Below are 6,000 nucleotides of genomic sequence, written 5' to 3' on the forward strand. Positions count from 1 at the left end.
ACTGCCGCAGAGTCAGTTCTGAATTGGTCTCAACGTTTCGACTAGCTTGCTCTAGTCATCGTCAGGAGACTGACGAGTAAACATTTGGTCTAGTTAACATTTTTGGCTATCCAAGCCCTGTGGTCTTGTGGATCCCCCTCTAAGTTTGTCAAGTTTGTACAACTTTCCTCAAACTTTCCTTAAGATTTCTATACGCCTCGAGGCCTAGATAAACAACATGGAAAACTGTCTGGGTAAATGTTTCTGTAATTTGGGGTGGAACAATAAAAAAAAATGGACTTGATTGTGCAACCTCGGATTAAAGGAACACGTTGCCTTGGATTGGTCGAGTCGGTCTTTGAAAAGCGTTGATAACCGTTTGTTATAAAATGCATATGGTTGTAAAGATGTTTTAAAAGTAGAATACAATGATCCACACAAATATGCCTTGAAATTGCACGGTTTACCTTAACCTCGTCGACGAACACAGTCGGCCATTTATGGGAGTCAAACTTTTGACTCCCATAAATGGCCGACCGTGTTAGTTCGCAAAGTAAAATGAAACCGTGCAATTCCGTGCAATTTCGAGGCAAATTTGTGTGGATCATTGTATTCTACTTTTAAAACACCTTTCCAACCAATGCAATTTATAACAAACGGTTATAAACGCTTCTTATAGACCAACTCGTCCGATCCAAGGCAACGTGTTCCTTTAACGTTTTCTATGTCTAACACATACAATGTACAATGTATGGTATGGTATCTTGCAGCTCTCAATGTTTGTATAGTATGAAGTTTTCTAGTCACACTATACGTTAATCCCCCATAGAGAAAAGAAAACCATGGTCACACTGTATGACAACTCTCTAAAGATACACAAACTGCACTTTCCACTTGGATCGTTTTACCAAGTCGATATTAAACACCTTCTCATTAACAGGCTACTGGTGGCCCACACCTGCCAGCTTGAAAAACAACACAGTAATATAAAAGGTGCTGGACACTATTGGTAATTGTCAAAGAACAGTTTTTTTCGCTTGGTGTATCTCAACATTTGCACAAAATAACAAACCTGTGAAAATGTGGTTGTTTAAGTTGGGAGATAATAGTGAAAAATACCCTAGTTACACAAGTTGTGTGCTTTCAGATGCACGATTTTGAGACCTTGAAATCAAACAGAGGTCTTTAAATCAAATTCAAATGTTTTAGTGAGAAATTAATTCTTTCTCAAAGACTGTGTTACTTCAGAGGGAGCTGTTCCTCACAATGTTTCATACCATCAATAAGAGCTCTCCATTGCCTGTGAACATAAGTTTTTATGCTAACAATAATTTTGAGTAATTACCAAACGTGTACAGTGCCTTCATAAACATGATTTTGGGGGAATCTCATTTTTTTCCAAATTATCACGACAACGCCTGGCAAAAAAGTATGAAAAAAACTGACGTAAAGGTATGAAAGTATTAAACAAAATATGAAATCAACAATGCAATTAGGTATTTTTTCCCAAATGAACTGCACGCTGCAGTACGCCATGGCACTCGTGTACGTGTACCTGTACACATGTAGGTATACATCTGATGAGGGTGGGGGCATCACAGGGTTAAGAACAAAAATCTTCCTTCCTTCGAAAAAGTCCAAACATTGGTCTAACTTCTCATTTGTGCTGCAGGTCATTGACTGAAGGCAGTGACCCGTAGCGTCCAACTAAATCTCTCCATCCCTTTCACATCGTTACCAACAAGGAATGACAAGTGTCGTCCTCTAGATCACTTGATCCCCAAAAACAGGAAAGTGGTGAGCCTCCACTGTGCCAGACGGAGGATTAACGTTTCCACAACAAACCAAGACGGGCCCTACAATAACTTCAGAGAGTTTCAGTTTTCCAGAAGAGCGTTCCAGAGTATGGGGACAGCTTCATTAGTTGGTATCAAACTTAAATCAGGCATAGAAATTAAGACTCATAGGCCTAAATGCTGTCATGGTCTTCTTAGGCTTTTATAAGCTGAAGAGACCATTTTTAACTGAAGGTGCAAATGGGTGGCCCCCTTCTCAAACTGAGAAGCTCCAGGTCTGAAAACATCCAAATGTGAAATATCAAATCGTGGGGTGTCATGGCCAGGCGGATAAGAGCACTGAACTCAAAGCTCTGGTGTTTCTGTTCAGCAGAGTGTGGGTCCGAATCCCGGTTATGACACTTCGTGTCCCTGAGCAAGACACTTTACGGGCTGGGTGTCCGGGGATCGGCGTTAATTGCTGTTTTTTGGTGTATGAATAACATTATTTTGAGAAATATAAAGGTATGGATTATAATCAAACGGGGTTGTCAGCAAACCCTCGTGTTTTGGTTTGTTTTTTTCAAAGCTCCGATAAAAAGTGGGGGGGGCAAAATCTCCACTTTTCAAAAGTGGGGGGCAACGCCCCCCCCCAGCCCCGCCCCAAGGCTCAGTCGGTCGTCGAAGTCGGAGATATTGATGAAAGAAAAAAAAACCTTGTTGCACCACATGGTCACACAAAGTTGTGTGCTTTCAGATGCTTGATTTCGAGACCTCAAATTCTAAATCTGAGGTCTCATAATCAAATTCGTGGAAAATTACTTCTTTCTCGAAAACTACGTCACTTCAGAGGGAGCTGTTTCTCGCAATGTTTTATACTATCAACCTCTCCCCATTACTTGTTACCAAGTAAGGTTTTATGGTAATAGTAATTACCAATAGTGTCCACTGCCTTTAAAAGAAAGCAGTTTTGAAAAAACTCCAACAAATGAAAGCAATGGTTAAATCCTATAGCCTATTTGTTCATTACATGTACCTACTAGTTACTCTCTATACATTAGTGTAGACTCCATCTTTAGACCTTATTGTGTCATCAATGCCATTCAACAAGTATCAGGAAAGAAACAAGCTGGGAAAAAGATAAGACAAAACAAGACAATGTCATTTTAGAAGCAGACAAGAGATAGAGATGTATACCGAATGGAATGAGAATTTCACGAGTTTATTAGACTATTTAAAAGAAATTTCTTTGCATTCTGATCGAGATGTTTCCATGACAGCTTCAAGGTGATTAACCAAACAAATAACGCCCTCAGCCCAATTTATAGATATGTGTTTATAGGATTTGGGTACTTTTTGAAACACAAAACACAATGTCCACAGATTTGCATTAAACTTACACAGTTTGAAGATAAGTTATTAGATGGCTTCTCTTAAAATATTGCTTGCTTAGTTGCTGTATGCCTGGTTTTTGAGAAATGAGTAAAACAATGTCTCGAAAATACACCTAACATGTCATCCTAAAATAATTTTTACCTCGAACTGAGATTGCTGTGAGTGTGACTTGTTTTACTCATTTCTCAAAAACTACAACATCTTGCAGTTAAAGGATTCGGGTACTTTTTCAAAATGTCCATAGATTTACATTAAACTTACAGGGTTTGAAGATAATGATAGTGGAAAGCTTCCCTTCAAATATTACTTACTAAGGTGCAGTAGTTTTTGAGAAATGGGGTAAAACAATGTATCCTGGTGTCATGTGTTTTCAGTAGGATAACAGGAAAATTGTTCACAATCAAAAACTAAATTTTTTTTTTTCAAATCATCTATCCAATTTTTTAACAATAACACTTTCACTTCATGGTGTGTTGAAATTTTTAAAGTTTTGGTTTTACGTTGCGAGAGACAGTCCGCCATTAACAGTGCTTGTGCATGCACGACATTGGAGCAACGTCATATGTTTTCACACCTTTCATTGGTTGGTATTTTATTGAAAATTCAGAACCTAGTATGGCGGGCAAAGTAAATCAAAAATATTATTCAATTAGTACTTAACAAATTTAGTTACATTTTTGTCCTCAGGCATTATGGCTACTATATATTAGAATCCAGAGATATCTTAAGGCATGAAAGTAAAACACCCCACCCCCCCCTTGAAACACACACACTACATAACAATCCGTTTTCCCCCATTTCAGACCAGTAATGTTTGGTTTCAGGAGACAATCTATGATATTATTTTCTCTTAAATGTAGACTTAATATTTATTACGCTTATCGGAATTTATAACAGTTATGCAGTAAATAAATCAAAAAAATTGTTGTCATTTTCACTTAAAATATTTTAATATTTTCCCCACATTTGCGCACCATAGAATCCCAAATAGTAACCACCTCACGTGATCCATCTAGTGACTAAAGCAGAATGAAACTCAATCTAGCAGATAGTAATTTTGTTTTGAACTTTCGAGGTTGGATGATGTTTCTTTGACTCATTTGAATGTTGGCATAATAATGCACTAGTGATTAGTACCAAAAATCAATCATTTTATAAATGTTTGAGCAGTAACCAACGACAGGAAACTTTATAGCTTCTGTCACCGGTGCAGCTTGCACAATTTCGCGGTAAACGGGAATCAAAGTTGGGGACCGAAAACATATGAGGGTTGATAACGTATGACGCTACGATAATGAAAATACATTTGTAAATGCTTAACATAATTTTGGTCTCATGAGACGAAAATTATTTTCATGACATTGTTTTACTCATTTCCCTAAAAACTACAGCACCTCAGCACGTAATATTTTCAGGGAAGCTTTCTGCTATCATTATCTTCAAACTGTGTAAGTTTAGTGTAAATCTGTGGACACGTGTTTTTTGTCCTACAAAAGGTACATAACATACACCCTTTAATTAAGCTTTCTCCCATCATTATCTTCAAACCGTTCAATGTAAAGCTGTGAACATCGTGTTTTGTTTCCTAAGTACCCAGACACTTTAAGCACAATAAATTACAAGGGAAAAGTTTCCGTATGGCGCCACCACTTTTTCATTCGATATGAAATAATATAGTATCTAATTTACCTCAATGAGATATCCCTTTTTGTAAAAAAAGTGAAAAAGTGGTGGCGCCATACGGAAAGTTATCCACTTACCCCTTCCCTGCAAATGATACTTCATTTACATTTATCCATTAAACATTGATTGTCAACAACACGACACGGCCATCGCCGCCATGCATGCATGCAAAGGCTACCGTGTGCGAAACCCCTCTTTTTTATTCTATAAAAGTAGCCCTGGCCTAGCCCAAATTGGACTCCTCCGTTGCATGGCACTGACCAATGCACTGACTGACGTCCTACCAGGGCTAGCCCTGGCCATGCCATAACATAACATAAACTGAAATTAAGTATGGTGTTAAACGAGGATAACAATTACGAACCTGTACACTACTGCAGTTCCACGGTAGCCACCATTACTCAGTCATTGTCTTCTAAATGATTGATAAGGCCCTATCTAATTTTTTTGACGGACGGACGACGAAGAACGAAGTCAGGCAGTCTGTCTGCTAAAAATCACGCACGTAACTTTAGAAGGGCGACCTCTTGCGTCAAAATAATATCAGTTTACTCGGTTCTTGGTTCTTATTATAACTCTATGACTCGGCTCGATCGCTCATCCAAAGAAAGGAGAACAATCGATTCAGCAACCCATGAGCCAGTATTAATGCTGCCATTAAAATAAAATAAAATATACTATCGAAAATTATGTATCTAAAAAGCAACTTCAAACCTCGAGATACATACTGGTGCTCAAAAGGTCCCAGTTGGTGTGGCGTGTAGACTGTAGACCCAGTATAAAACTGGGGTGATTTACCAATAAAATAGGCCTACTCGTTTTTTTTTTTTGAAATAATTCGCCGACCGATAATGAAAACATTTTTTCATCATGCCACACGTGCACGGAAGCTTTTGCTGTTTATAATTACCGCGTTCGTACATCCCCCTCCACTTCCTAAACACTTGGCTTTTCATAGTTGCTCTCATTAATTTAAATTAATGGGGTATATGTGCGCCCTTGGTAAAAAAAAGGAGTTTTCCCTCCTGGTTTGAAGCCAGTAAAACTGAATTTAAAAGTTAATCGTTCTTCAACATGTCTTTAAAGGACCCTTTTAGGCAGTATGACTCATGGAACCAAGAGTAATCAGACTGAAAAAAAACCACTTCCAAAGTCTAACAGCATACAA

The 6,000-nt window shown here is 38.1% G+C and overlaps 1 protein-coding gene across 3 annotated transcripts in view; it reads right to left on the bottom strand.

Moving 5' to 3' along the window:
- The window catches only part of LOC139939797 (MAGUK p55 subfamily member 7-like), a 66,943-nt gene extending 61,614 nt beyond the window's left edge, over nt 1–5,329 (bottom strand). For 2 of the 3 annotated variants that reach the window (XM_071935914.1, XM_071935911.1), the window contains exons 1-2: nt 5,197–5,329; nt 2,791–2,883 (exon numbers count right to left, since the gene is read on the bottom strand). The gene's annotated coding sequence lies outside the window, so the exon portion shown is untranslated. The remainder of the gene's footprint in view (nt 1–2,790; nt 2,884–5,196) is intronic. The other variant, XM_071935912.1, reaches the window with a different exon arrangement.
- Nucleotides 5,330–6,000: the final 671 nt, after the last annotated feature.

Source organism: Asterias amurensis, chromosome 7 (genome assembly GCF_032118995.1).
Source record: "Asterias amurensis chromosome 7, ASM3211899v1".
Taxonomy (NCBI): domain Eukaryota; kingdom Metazoa; phylum Echinodermata; class Asteroidea; order Forcipulatida; family Asteriidae; genus Asterias; species Asterias amurensis.